The 15,631-nt window shown below is 37.5% G+C and overlaps 2 long non-coding RNA genes across 2 annotated transcripts; both read right to left on the reverse strand.

Annotated features, from left to right (window-relative positions):
• Positions 1 to 44: 44 nt before the first annotated feature.
• On the reverse strand, positions 45 to 239 carry LOC126929051 (uncharacterized). Its single transcript, XR_007717045.1, has one exon. It is a non-coding gene; the product is annotated as an uncharacterized LOC126929051 (long non-coding RNA).
• Positions 45 to 7,238, reverse strand: LOC126929050 (uncharacterized). Its single transcript, XR_007717044.1, has 2 exons — positions 7,029 to 7,238; positions 45 to 268 (listed from the first exon to the last, which is right to left on the reverse strand). It is a non-coding gene; the product is annotated as an uncharacterized LOC126929050 (long non-coding RNA).
• Positions 7,239 to 15,631: the final 8,393 nt, after the last annotated feature.

Genomic DNA, 15,631 nt, shown 5'->3' on the forward strand with positions numbered 1-15,631 from the left:
CAATGTTTATGAAGCTAATCAGCATATAATGGTTTCACGACAAATTAGTAATTCCAAATATTTATTTTACTTCACTCTTCAATACTCTTTTGTTTGCTTTGAGACTGAGATTTTACAGACTGCTTTGCAGACCTCTGTAAAAAGTATGTTCCAACATGGACACCTATGAAAGATATCCCAGCTACAAGAAGCCAGTTCTTTCTAATCCAACTGGTATTTTTCATCTCTTCTTTTGACATGAAGCTCAGATTCAAAGCCGCTTCTTTATCTAAGAAATAAAAATAAAACATTTTAGAGAAATACTTCCCAAGCATTTTGTAGACTGCAGTTTAATAATTTTTTCTAATGCTCTGCTGGCTTTTTAGAAAAAGAAACTACTAACTGGCATAAACCTCCCGAAAATGAGAAAAGTAAACCAACTTTGACTTAAAATTCCTTTATTCTTCAATAAGTCCTGCTACAAGAAAAAGTGCTTGTATTTCAGTGATTTTGTAAGGCACAACAACATGGCTAGAAAGCTTACAGCAGTTATTTGAATATGGCATGCTTCTAGGAGAGAAATGCTACAATATAAAACACAGAATTAGGTCTCTGAGCCTTTTTTTTTTTTTTTTTTTTTTTTGAGATGGAGTTTCGCTCTTGTTGCCCAGGCTGGAGTGCAATGGCGCAATCTCGGCTCACCACAACCTCCGCCACCTGGGTTCAAGCAATTCTCCTGCCTCAGCCTCCCCAGTGGCAGGGATCACAGGCATGTGCCACCATGCTCAGCTAATTTTGTATTTTTAGTAGAGACAGAGTTTCTCCATGTTTGTCAGGTTGGTCTCGAACTACCGACCTCAGGTGATCCGCCCGCCTCTGCCTCCCAAAGTGCTGGGATTACAGGCATGAGCCACTGCGCCCGGCAATCTCTGAGTCTTAAAAGAGGTCCCAAATATTTTTATTCTCCGACATCAAGATTTAATATTATGTTTTTATCTATAATTGTGGTTTGCTTGGAAACTTTAGGTTTGAACAGAAGTGCATTTACATCAAGTCCTGTTTATAAATAATTATAAAAACAAGATAGCTGTTGGCATGTCTATTGCAGAAACTCACTAATGTATAGTCTATATTTAGCTGAATAAATCTGCACAACACATTGTACCAGAAAACAAACCATGTTTTAAACACCTGGCTAATGTCAGAGCTAATTTTCTATCATTTTACTTTATTAATCAATGATTTTCAGTTTTGGAAGTCCTAGTCAACTAATCCTCCCCAAAGCACTGGTTAATGACAGGACCAAAATGCAAAAACCAAGGGATATGCTGGATAACACCAACAACAAAAACAGGATCTGAGTTGCAATTCAATTTCAAAGTCTAAATATCATAAAATGTTATCATCATATATCAAATGGACACATAGAAATACAATTCTAGTTTCCTTAACAAGGTAGTGTCCTTGTTAAAAAAAAAAGTGTGCCTTGAGGCATAAATTCTTGACACATTAATAATAATGTGTGAAAAGAACAAAAATGTTAGCTCACAGATCTTATCTGTTGAAGCCTGGTGTTTTAAAGGTACAATTATTAGTTAGTATTTCCAAGAATATGCTGAGTATGGTAGGGTCTGGGAGAGCATTTAGCATAAATGAAACAAATCTGTTTAGCCTAAGGTACTTCCTAAAAGTAGGCTACAGCATAGTATGGTGATCAGACCCAAATCCTGATTTGAAGATGTGCAAAGAGGTGGGCAGAACAAGGGAATGTTATGCAAAATGTTATTTTGGTTACTGCTCCCAATTTAAAGGGCTGTAACCATGGCAACTGGGCCCAAATAAAGTAAGGGCAATAATGGTCAGCTTTCTTCCTGTGGTGATAAAGCTATTGTCAACTTTTGTGTGGCATGAGGAGGGAAAGAAAAATCTGTTTATCTATGCCAGGAACAGCCAAGGTACTTAAATATTTCAATGGTTATTTCAGATTCAGCAAAATCTGAGAAATACATTTAAATGAAACCTCATAGTGACTTCTATATGGTAATTTGCATGTTAAAACTTACACACACACACACACACACACACCCACCCCCCACAATAAAAACTATGATTAAGAAAATGGTTTTTCTAGTTAGAACATTTTCAATACTTAATAGTGACATGTAACTTTTCAAAAACAGAATGCTATGTTGGCACCTCTGTCAGTCTTACAGTAGTGAGACCAGTATACACATCTTTTGGCTAGTATTTCATTAAAATGACAAAGAAATCACTGAAAGTGTTAACGACTCCCAAATCATTTTAAAGATGCCAAAACCTGTTGACCTGTGGTCACAGGTCTAGACTTGAACAAAAGAAGGTACAAAAAAGAGAAAAAAATCCAAACCACTGGAGCTAGTTTATAGAACATGTTTGGAAGTATCAGTTCAGCTCTATTAAAACTCTTTCTTCCTAAACAAGGAGCTCCATAATTCCAAGAGTTACCATCAGATGAATGGTCCTGACTATTCCTGAATGCATAGGCTTAGGAGATGGGTCTTCGTTGTTGTTGCAGTGATGGATAACTTAATTAAAATAACAGTAAAACTTGCATGACTGTCTTCTAAAGTAAGAGGTGCACTATAAAATATGATTTAAAGAAAATATAAACAGGTAAAAGTTTTTCCTAAAAGCAAATGGAGTTCTTTGGCAAAAAGACTGATTATAGGTATGAGGTAAGAAATACACAAGGTAAGCTGGGGTCCTTTTCTGCCAAAAAGTAAGCATATATTAAAGACTACCTGGGTCATATCACAAGGACAAAGGAAAAACAACAGGAGTCAACATGGAGAGGATCCAAAATGGGACAACTTTAGCATAAAAAAAAAAAAAGATGACTGCAATAGATTAAGATAACTGAAATATATGCAAACCCACAGGTTCATACTAACACCAAAAACAAAAACCCTAAGCGGTTTGAGCACTCATTATTATAAAAAGCAATAAAGGGAATTACAGAGATAAAACATTTATCTTGCTTTCCTTGTATAAATGCATTTTGGGGTAACTGAATGGTTGACGATGGAAAGTTGTTCCAGCTAATAAATGGAGAAGGAATGATAGAATTTGAGCAGCATCATTTGGCAGCCCCTAATGAAATAGTGTATTAGACCACATACAGTGGTTGGTAAATTAAGCCTAGGGACCACATCCAGCCTGCTGCCTGTTTTCGTAAACGAAGTTTTATTGGAAAGCAGCCATGCTCATTAATTTGTGTACTGTGTATGAGTGCTTTTACACTACAACAGAAAGCTGAAGGGTTGGTACAGACACTATGTGATCTGCAAAGCCTAAAATATTTACTATCTGGTCTTTTATAGAAAAAAGTTTGCCAATTTCTAGGTTACAGCAATGATAATGAATAGTCGCTGATAATTTATTAAGTAAAAGATCACCTGGCCAACATGGTGAAATCCTGTCTCTACTAAACAAATACAAAAATCTAGCCAGGTGTGGTGGCAGGTGCCTGTAATCCTAGCTACTCCGGAGGTTGAGGCAGGAGAATCACTTCAACCCAGGAGGCAGAGGTTGCAGTGAGCTGACATTGCCTTACTGCATCTTTAAAAAAAAAAAAAAGAAAAAAGGGGGGAACTTTACAATGGAAAGAAACACTGCTAACTTGCCTGTTAGTCTTAGCAACACTGGCTAGACGTAGTGGCTCTTGCCTGTAATCCCATCACTTTGGGAGGCCAAGGCAGGAGGGTTGCTTGAGGCCAGAAATTTGAGACCAGCCTGGGCAACACAGCAAGACCCTGGTTCTAAAAAAATTTTAGAACTTAGCCAGGTATGGTGGTGGATGCCTGTAGTCACAGCTACTTGGGATGCTAAGGTTGGAGGATGGCCTGTGCCCAAGAGTTTGAGGCTGCAGTGAGCTATGATACGCTACTATACTGTAGCCTGGGTGACAAATCAAGGCCCTTCTCTCTCTTAAAAAAAAAACTAACACCACCACCATCAAAAGTGGATCGGACATTATATGTGAAACAACATGATTACCTAGGATCTATTCCACAGTACCATCTATGAAGTATTCTTGTTCAAAAAATAAATTAAAAAAACAAATGAAAGTAGTCTCTTAACATAAGTACAAGATTACAGGAAATAGGGGAGAGAGGAAAATTGTTAAAAGACAAGATGAGGAAGCAATCAGCCAAACTGAGAATGTGGGAATTTTTTTTTAAAGGCAGATTTAGGAGGGGAATTGAAAAGAGACATTGTCTATCAAATGCAATATGTAGACCTTGTTTGGATCCTGATTCCAACAAACCACCTGTAACGATTTTTTAAGACAAATTCAGAAATATAAACATGGCCTTGGGTATCAAACTGTAGGTAAAGAGTCACTGTTAAGTTTTTCTGGGTGATAATGCAAATATGTTTGTGTATGTGTGTTTAGTCTTACTGTTAAAGACACGTACTAAAGGACTACATAGTTGAGCTTAAGATTTGATTTAAAATATTCTAGCAGTTCAAAAAACAGAGGAAAAGATGGATAAAAGAAGACTGGCAAAATGCTATCAACTATCAAAGCTAGTTGTGGCAAAATGCCGCTAACTATTAAAGCCAGCTGATGGATACTTGAGGGCTCAATACACCATCCTCTCTCTACTTTGTGGCACGTATGTAATTTTCCATAATGAAACTAAGAATAGAAAATAAGAGACAAATACAATGCATTTTTTGATGTACTTCAACTATTTGGAATTGGTGTTTAACTTACTCTAAATCCGGCTCTAACTTTTGCTTACTAAATGCCGGTTTAAATATCTGCTTCTGCTTGCTTGACAGGAAATGTTAGCCTCTAAAACTTTTTTTTTTTTTTTTTTTGAGACGGAGTCTCGCGCTGTCGCCCAGGCTGGAGTGCAGTGGCCGGATTTTCCTGCCTCAGCCTCCCGAGTAGCTGGGACTACAGGCGCCCTCCACCTCGCCCGGCTAGTTTTTTGTATTTTTTAGCAGAGACGGGGTTTCACCGTGTTAGCCAGGATGGTCTCGATCTCCTGACCTCGTGATCCGCCCGTCTCGGCCTCCCAAAGTGCTGGGATTACAGGCGTGAGCCACCGCGCCCGGCCCCTCTAAAACTTTTAACCATTGCTTCATTGGCATCTAAAACCTGTTACTACATTCACCTAATATTTTGGAGGAGATTCTTTTCTCAGCTCTATTTTCCCCCCAAGAGTATTTCTTTTTGCACGACAAGAAACTACTTAATATTCTTCCTCCAAAGTTTGGCCATACCTGGCCTGCAAACTGTTACGACATCTTTTTGTTCTTTACTTCTTGTCATAATTACAATATACATACATAATATAATGGTCTTACTACAGTCTGGAAGACTATATATATAAAAATCCAGCATCTAATAAATTCTGTGACTCCCTGCTCATATATATTAAAACTCTTCCTATAAATACAAATTTTATGTCCTAAAGTTACTCTTTTAAGTTGTTATGCTTCTATGTTACTATGTGGCTTTTTATATATAATAATTGTCTAATATATTAAGCCATGCTCTTCCACTTCTGCTTATGAACATTTAAAAATAAAATACTGATTTAAAATATTGCTGAAACCAGTAATTATATCATAAATCAAAATCTCAGACCAAGGCTTATAAATAAGGAAAATCTTACTGAGGTTCTTCTATAAAGAGCAGAACCTTACACTCATCTACCTTATGCCAAAACTTAGAGCATATTATTCACGTCAAGGTTAAAAAGTAAATTACAATAGAAAATGCTTTACAATTATAAGGCCACAGTTCTTTATCTGAAACTCCTTGGGCTAGATGAGTTTCATAATTCAGAATTTCTTAGATTTTATAAATACAATATAGTGTATATAACATTCATAATCAATATAATCATAATATAGTATAACGCCATATTATAGTAAATCAAATGCAACAAATGCCAATAAAATTTCTGCAGTGAAACTCAATTTTCATATTAAGTGGAATTAAAAACAGTAACCTCCCCCATTTATCTATGAGGCATATATTCCAAGACCACCTAGTGGATGCCTGAAACTGCATATAGCACTAAACCCTATATATACTATGTTTTCATCTTGTACATACATACCTATGATAAAGTTCAATTTATAAATTAGGCGCAATACTCTTGTGCTTTGGGTACATTGTGAAGTAAAGTAAGGGTTACCTGAATGTAAGCGCAGAGATACCACCACAGTTGATCTACCCCAGAGTGCTACTAAGTGACTAACGAGCAGGTAGACAGACAAGGGAATGACTCACATCCTGGGTGGATGAAGTAGAATAGCCCAGGATTTCATCATGCTATTCAGAAAGGTGCATAATTTAAACTTTATGAATTGCTTATTTCTGGAATTTTCTATTTAATATTTTCAGACTAGGGTTGACTGCAGGTAACTGAAACTGAAGAAAGCCAAACTACGGATAAAGGGAGACAACTGCACTGCAAATTGTCTCATGTCAGTTAAGATCAAGTTTTGCTGCCAAAGGAGTTAGGATAAAATGTTTTGGTTTTGAGAACTTTTTGAATTTTGGAATTATGGATAAGGGACTACAGACCTGAATTATATAACTCCATCCTCTTTATTTCAGTGACTGTCAAAAGTAACAAATTATGGTCAAGCTAAAATAGTTGATGTTAACACATGAATACAATTAGTTTCGTATTATAAAAAAAAAAAAGAACACTAATAGAAGAAAAGAATCTTGTACAAATTCAGACTTTTGTGGTATGTAATGGTAAGGAGTCAGGGGCTCCTTTGTACATGTTCATGATCCTGGTGATGCTGCTAGCAAAACTGCCCTTTCCCTTTGCATTCAATTGACTGCCAGGCAAGGGTCAAATGTCTCTGCACAACAAACTTTTCTAGAAACAACTGCAGGATAGTACAGTGGGTCATAATAAAAATAACAGGTAACTTGCCAATTTAGGCTTTTCCTTGCCAGAGATCTAACAGATCGAGTTTCCCATTGTTGGAATGCACCATATGATTAACCAACCAGATGAAATGGAACTTACCTAAAGATCGCAAGCCTGCTACTTCCCTTGGATTTGGCTCTTCTGAAGATTTGAAAGTTCCATACTATCTTCCTCAGGAATGTCGTTGTTTTTAGGTATTTGGAAAACAGGGCTGCTTTTGATTCTGTACCACCCCAAATGTATGAGCCCAACTAAAGGGACCATAACAATCAAAACTTTGTAGTCTCTCCACAAGTTCTGAAGGCTCATAGTACTTCAGTATCGGTGTACCTAAGAAAAGCTTACAGTTAGAGGAAAAAACCCACTAAAACCCATAACCTCCCTTTAATTACATTTCTAAATCACTACAGCCAGCATGCTGTACTCTAACAAACGCTGACTGTTAAAGATTTTTAATTATAATACATTGCAATGTTAATAAACAAAAAGAGACATGTCGTTGACCCAAAGGGAGCAGGCAGTCAGCCTTGGGGAACTTACAGAGCAATACTGACTTTTCGGCAACAATTGTAAAGGAGCAACATTACCTGCTGGAAAAGCTATATGAATCTTTGAAAACGCACATGCATGGAGCGTTCTTCAAATATATTAATGTTCTCTGAGCCACAATAGAGTAAGAGCCTTTTTTTTAAGTTATATTTTTAAAAAATTTTAATTACAGGCTAAGTGTGGTGGCTCACGCCTGTAATCCCAGCACTTTGGGAGGCTGAGACGGGCAGATCAACTGAGGTCAGGAGTTCAAGACCAGCCTGGGCAACATAGTGAAACATCATTTCTACTAAAAGTACAACTATTAGTTGGATATCGTGGTGAATGCCTGTAATCCTAGCTACTTGGGAGGCTGAGTCAGGAGACTCGCTTGAACCTGGGAGGTGGAGGTTGCAGTGAGCCAAGATCGTGCCACTGCACTGGGCAACAGAAGGAGACTCCATCACAAAAAAAAAAAAAAAAAAAAAATTACAATCACATTTAGTCACAATTTTAACAGAAGAATCAAATGGTAATCCACAAATATGCAGTAAGAATTTAGGTTCTGGCCAGGTGCGGTGGCTCACGCCTGTAATCCCAGCACTCTGGGAGGCCGAGGCAGGCGGACCATGAGGTCAGGAGATCGAGACCATCCTGGCTAACACTGTGAAACCCTGTCTCTACTAAAAATATAAAAAAATTAGGCGGGAGTGGTGGCGGGGGCCTGTAGTCCCAGCTACTTGGGAGAAAAAAGAATTTAGGTTCTATATTCTGACAGGATGCAGTGACAGTGTTTCAACTGCAATTACAACAGCTAAGCATGGATTCCAATTGCAGTAAAAAACTTCTGGCTCGGATGCTATGAATTAGAATGAATTTAATGCCATTTCCACATTTATGTGCAAAACTACTGCATTTTAGAGTGTTTGCCCTGAATCACTAGAAACCCTACTTTAGAGGGTTATTATCAACCTAGTTTAGATAAAGAAACTGGGACTAGACAGTTGTCTAGAGTTACAAAGCTAGTTAGCTTTTAAAATAGACTTTTAAAAAAATTTTTGGAAAGGATACAAGTAGGGCCCAGAAAGGCGCTATGTTTGATGATCTGTTGGGTTTGGGAACTTGAGTCTGGACAACCTCTAAAGACTCCTTATACTCTTCCTTATCCTCTTAATAAGGACTGCTCCACCATCTATGAGACATGCTATGAACCTGGCTCAATTGCATCTCTGAGTTTTAGTACCATGAAATCTCCTAAATTATTTTTGTCTAAATGCCATTAGAAAAAGGTCCGAAAAGAATTTCTACTTACTCCCCCTTTTAAGACTAAAATACAATAGTACTGAGTTAAATAGACTGAACCATCTCTGTGTTCTGTGTATACATATTAAAAATAATAAATAATAAAAGATGTTATCTTATAGCTATGAACATGTTATTCTTAGCATTATAAATAATTTCTCCCAGAGGTCTAAATTCATATTTTATAAGAACTTTGTTGCAAAATTACTAGAGAAAACATGACCTACTTTGTAAATGAAAGTATTTTATGGCCTTTTCCTTTTCTAACGTACTGTGGCATACTATATACTCTTTGTAACCTTTAGAGAATACACCTTTTATTGACATGCTTATGTTCCATTTTTAGAGGAAATCAATTACAAATAACTGTATCATAATTAAATTTCATTGTGAAGTCCGAAGGCAAAAGCCTTTGGGGATTTGAGGGCACAATAAAATAATTGGGGAGGAACTAGGTGATTTAGAGTAACGAGGGAAGAATTCTAGTAAGGGCTACTTTTTATAGGAGGGACAGAGGCTGCACCAAAGTCAACTGGCCTGTGTTGACTCACATATGGCATTTTTGTTTGCAAAACACCTTAAACTAAAGGTCTAGAAGATATTGCTATTCATATCCAGTCTCAATACGTAAGGTGACTTTGGCACCTCTGTTACTCTCAACATGAGGTTATCAAGTCACATTACTTTTAACAGCCATCTCTGTCATTCCCCATTTACTTCTCCATGATCATCAACATGTCACCCTTTTCCTGAACTATAAACTCAAGAAAAAAAAACCCTAGCTTATATAAAAAGAGATTAGGGCCAGGTGCAGGGGCTCACAAGTGTAATCCTAGCACTTTGGGAGCCTGAGGTGGGCAGATCACTTGAGCCTAGGCAGCGTGGCAAAACCCATTTCTACAAAAAAAACAAAAATTAGCCGGGCATGTTGGCGCATGCCTGTAGTTCCAGCTGTGTGGGGGGACTGAGGTAGGAGGATCACTTGGACCTTGGGAGGTTGAGGCTGCAGTAAGCTGAGATAACACCATTGCACTCCAGCAGAGGTGACGAAATGAGACTGTTTCAAAAAACCAAACAAACAGCAAAAGAGACTGAATAGGATAAAAAGATGTAATAATAAAATGGAGATTTGTAACTCAAGAGCTAAAATTAGAAACAAATTAAATGATAATCTGTAACATCAATGTTTGGGAAAGTGTTGTAATATTCTCTCCAGTACAGTGGTTAACAGCATGTAATGACACAGTTATGAACCCTCCTTGAGAAGAGTGAAAATTATATAGGGTTAGCTCCCTATAATACTTAGTGAATCTTTGGGTCATCTCCCAGTTAAAGATAAAAGAAATGCACAATTATATGTTTACTGTGCTTAACAGTCTATTATTCTTCCCATTAGGATAACTTAAGGATCGATGAATCTTTTTCTAGATTTAGGTTTAGTTAAACCTGGAAATTAGTATCTATTTTAACTGAAAACTCTTTATTTGCTAAACATCACTGAGACTCAGTACAGTATTTCCTGGTTAGTAATGACATAGACTGATTTAATGATTAATTGCTTTAATGTTTACTGAACATCTACATGTCCCCATTTCCTCAAATTCTCCATATCTCATATATTGATTTGGCTAATGGGGGTGAGAGAGAGCAAGTAACTATTTTCTGACAGATAATTCTGTCGTCCTTTGAAAGGCTTGGGAAATGATTAGGATCAGTATAAAAGGGCTTTTTACTTTACAAACTATTTTTAGAGTTTTCATTTAATTCACATAAAAACAGTAAGTATCACACTGTACATACAATAGTCTACTTTCACTGAGCAAGATGGAATTCAGCACTTTAAAATGACACTGGCATATAGTGAGACCTCATCTCTATTTTAAAAGAAAAAAAATACTAAATAAAAAGAAAAAAAAGGCCAGGCACAGTGGCTCACACCTGTTACCCCAGCACTCTAGGAGGCTGAGGCAGGGGGACTGCTTGAGCCCATGAGTTCGAGACTGCCTGGGCAATATAAGTGAGACTTCATCTCTATTTTAAAAGAAAAATCATATATTTAAAAAAAGTGACATTGGCATATAACTTTCAACTACTTCATTTCTTTCACTTAATAGTGAACAATTTCCAGTACACTGCATGTATTCTACTATCTGCATAACATCTTGTCAGGGCAAGACACATTAGACCTTACTAGACATTACTAGCAAAGTTCATTGCTAGTTTTACAAAAAAAAAATAGTTTTCAAATTTTATATTTGATATGGTAGTTAGCGAGGTAATGTGTTATTTACTTTGTTTATAAACTTTTGCAGAGCTTTTACTTACAATCAAACATATTTTGGGGATACAATTTTAATTTAGCACTTTTTTTCGTCTTAGTTTCTCTGTGGTTTTTTACAAAATGAAAATTAGGGCTGGGCACAGTGGCTCATGCCTGTAATCCCAGCACTTTGGGAGGCAGAGGCAGGTGGATCACCTGAGGTCAGGAGTTCAAGATTAGCCTGGCCAACATGGTGAAATTCTGTCTCTACTAAAAATACAAACAATTAGGCTGGTGTGGTGATAGGCGCCTGTAATCCCAGCTACTCAGGAGGCTGAGGCAGGAGAATCACTTGAACCTGGGAAGCGGAGGTTGCAGTGAGCTGAGATCACGCCATTGCACTCTAGCCTGGGCAACAAGAGCTAAACTCCTTCTCAAAAAAAATAGCATACTGTCCTTTTCTAATAAATATAGTATAACCTTACTTTTTAAAGTTAGCAAATATAGAAATAAGGAAAAGAGAGCTAAAATCTTTTGGGTGTAACAAAAATGTGATCATGATACACAAGCTGTTTTGTAATATCTCTTCCAAAGAATATAACATTATCATTTTTAAGAGCTATATAGCATTTGATTGTAAAGGAGATATCCTAATTTGACCAATCTGTGATTGAAAGAAATTTGAGATTTTTCAATGCTTTATTGCAAAATATGCTATGGCAATATTTATGTAAATACTCCAAAGTCCATGCTCAAAGCCTCTATGTGCTGCTTTTCAGAATTAACACATTTCTTAAAAATTAACTCATTTTTTAAAATGAACTTGACAACAAAGTTTGTAAAACCTTGAGTTTTAGAAAGGTTCATGATACTGAGAAGCAGGCAGACCGGGAGATCCAATTTGTCAAACAAACTTAAGCTGTTTACAGTTTGCCTTGAGATGGTCCTTCCCTCAAAACACTTGGCAAGTCATTCCAAGTGGCATGGAACTATCTTGTGGATACCAGAGATTCTGAGTCTAAAACAAAGATTTCTCAAGAATAAGCTCAAAATGATCAGATTCGATGAGCAGTAACTGGTTAATCCCTAAAATAAGTTAGTGTTTGATGTTCATTTATTGAACTTTTCAAGTTTGGAGCAAAGCAACAAGAGAAATGACACATCTTTTTTCCCTTCCTTACCCGCTAATGTACTTGCCACTGCCCTTTCTTATCTTTCTTTCCTGAATCTTCTTTAAACATATTTCTAAAAAAAAAAAACTCCTTTAGGATAGAGAAATCGAGACATGAAATGAGATTAGTAAAGTTTAGATCAAGTAAAATAGAGAGTTGATATTTATAGTTTCATTCACTAAAATGTCTTTTGTTAAGTTTAGAAAAAGTTTAGAGGCAATCTTAATGTGGATTATACTTTTTCATATTCTTCTCTCAAAAATACGATCTTAAATTACTCAAAAGTTTCATATTTTTCATTTTGTTTTGCTTTCATAGCAAGTATATGAGCACATTTCATAAATGAAGAAACACTAAATGTTTGATTCTAAGATTACTGTCAGTTAACCGTGGCAGTCAATTTACATTGGGAAGTCTTGGCTAGCATTCTACTAAGCAATTTTTCAAGTCAAGAATTAGTGCCCCAGCTTGGGCAGTACTGTCAATCAGAATTTCCAGTGTGTGATCATGGATGGGGGGAACATTTGGAGGGCGTGATGCACACTCTTGAGGATTACTGAGGTCAACTAGCTTGGGGCATCATGCCTGGCATGTTCGTTTTTTGAGACAGAGTCTCACTCTGTTGCCCAAGCTGGAGTGTAGTGGTGTGATCTTGGCTCACCTCCACATGCCAGATTTAAGGGATTCTCGTACCTCAGCCTCCCAAGTAGCTGAGATTACAGGAGCACACCACCATGACTGAATACTTTTTGTACTTTTAGTAGAGACAGGGTTTCACCATGTTGCCCAGGCTGGTCTCAACTCCTGGTCTCAAGTGATCTGCCTGCCTCAGTCTCCCAAAATCCTGGGATTACAGGCATGAGCCATGCGTGCCCCCTGGCATGTCCTTGGCTAATTTTCATGTCAGGTATATATAAAAGGTTAACAGCTGTCATTTCACATGTCCGAAATTAGAGGGCATCTTACAGTTCTGGAGGTAAGAAAAATAAAAAAAAATTAGAGGGCAAAAGAGTCTATACCCTCCAAAAACACATCCATGACCTACTAACAGTTGAGATTAGCTGGGCTAGTTAAGTTTTCTTTAATTTAGTTCTCAGTATAGAATGACAGCAAGAGATTAATGAACACAAGAGGGAGAAGCTTGCTATACTTCTACCTCATACAAATACTGTAATCTTTTAGAGTAGCTTAAAGGCCAAGTAAACACTGACACACACACACACACACACACACAACCACATAGTAAGGTTAAGGGCAAAAAGGCAAGCAAGCTTCCTAGAACTTCCCAAAGGCCAAGTAAACACTGACACACACACACACACACACACACACACACACACACACACACACACACACACACAGTAAGGTTAAGGGCAAAAAGGCAAGCAAGCTTCCTAGAACTTCCCAAAGGCCAAGTAAACACTGACACACACACACACACACACACACACACACACACACACACACACACAGAGTAAGGTTAAGGGCAAAAAGGAAAGCAAGCTTCCTAGAACTTCCCAAACAGCTGGATCTAGCTATCAGATTATTCTATCTAGCACAGTATTGGTTAAAGCCATCAAGTTTTTGTATTGCTTCCTGCAAAATGAGGCCTAAAACAACCTGGATGCTGGGAATGCTACATCAAAGGTTCTCATTTTGCCTATCGGGCTTGCTGGGCGCCATCTGCTGGTCTTCTGGACACAGTGTAAAATGTATTCTTTTTGGTCTTAATTGCTGTTCTGATTAAAGTATTTGAAAAAATTGTAATTTTTAAAAACTTCCACTGAATGTAACTGAATCATGAGGAGAACATTAGATAGAATATTAAAGACCAATTAACCCAGCTCTTGTGATTATGAAACTTTATGAAGTTTACTGGAATTGTACTATGCTTTTTCTTTTACAATGACAATGTTGGCTTTAGGTATTTGTGAATTCTTCATTTCTGAATTCTCATCACCAACATTAAAAAGTTATTTTTATCCTCAATTTTTAATACAGCAGTTTGAATTGTGGCATTTTTTGGGTGTACACAATACAAAAGACTGCACGTGGTCTTCAACTGTGCCTATGCAATGAACTGACATGGTAAACAGAACAATCGTTTTCGTTTTTCTTTTCCAACTATATCACCTAAAATAATACTCATTTTGCTGGACTTCTCCAGTCTTGTAAAAACACACACCCCAAAAACAATACTGTCAATTCTTAATGAACCCATGGATCATAACTGAATTCCAAAGTTTCCATTTTGCAAATCCTACCACCTTCCCCACCAAACCATTCAAGGTCAGCTTGACCTATATCCAAGAGCCAGGCACAGCCAGAATATGCAGTCAGAAGGCTGAAACAGGTATGCATAAGTATCTTATGTCTTTTGCTATTTCCCCCTGTCCATTGCTGTGAATTTAGTGTATTTGTAAATAAAAAATATACTGAAAGCATAAGTCTCATATGGGGGCTTCACTAATTGTAGGCAGCCTCAAATACTAAGGAAGTGATTAACAACTAATGAGAAGTGAAAACTAGCTTACCGGCAAGCTGTGGTTTATCAGAATGGTTGTAGTAGTTTATAAGAGTTGTCTGAGAATCCTATCCCCTTTCACTGTTTTTATACCCTGGCAGCCATTTGATGCTGGTGATTGACTGGTGGAGGAGAGGGGAGTAGGTATCATGCAGATAGCCAGATTGTTCCAGATCAAATACCTAGATGATCGGGCCCTTAGTGCTACAGCAAACACTTTATGTGTTCCTGGTATGTTCTGAATCCCTAAAGAGCCCATTTCTACCCTTCATCATTTTCAAGATTTTAATTGTATGCTCCACCTTCATTTCTGCAGATAATCTATTGGCCAGAGGACATTATGGCTATTTAGGTATGAACACCTCTAACTTGCTGTCCCCATATATAAAAACCTATGCACCTTAGCTCTCAAATAAATCTCTTTCCAGCTGGGCGCGGTGGCTCATGCCTCTAATTCCAGCACTTGGGGAGGCTGAGGAAGGTGGGTCACTTGAGGTCAGAATTTTGAGACCACTTTGGCCAAGACTGTGAAACCCCATTTCTACTAAAAATATGAAAAATTAGCTGGATGTGGTGGCGTGCACCTGTAATCCCAGTTACTTGGGAGGCTGACACAGGAGAATCGCTTGAACCCAGGAGGCAGAGGTTACAGTGAGTTGAGATCGTGCCATTACACTCCAGCCCAGGTGACAGAGCAAGACTCTGTCTGAATGAATAAATAAATAAATAAATCTTCTTGCCTGCTGTCAGAAGAACTGGTATTTCTACTATCTATCTTCCAGTCCCACTTTCTGCTGTGTCTTCAGGGTTCTAACTTCATTATCCCCTCTCGTCTACCTCCAACCTTCCACTCTTAAGGGCCTTTCTCCTTTGCATAACTATGACTATTTTTCTCCACTGAAAAGAGTCAAAAACA

This window comes from Macaca thibetana, chromosome 10 (assembly GCF_024542745.1).
Source record: "Macaca thibetana thibetana isolate TM-01 chromosome 10, ASM2454274v1, whole genome shotgun sequence".
NCBI lineage: Eukaryota > Metazoa > Chordata > Mammalia > Primates > Cercopithecidae > Macaca > Macaca thibetana.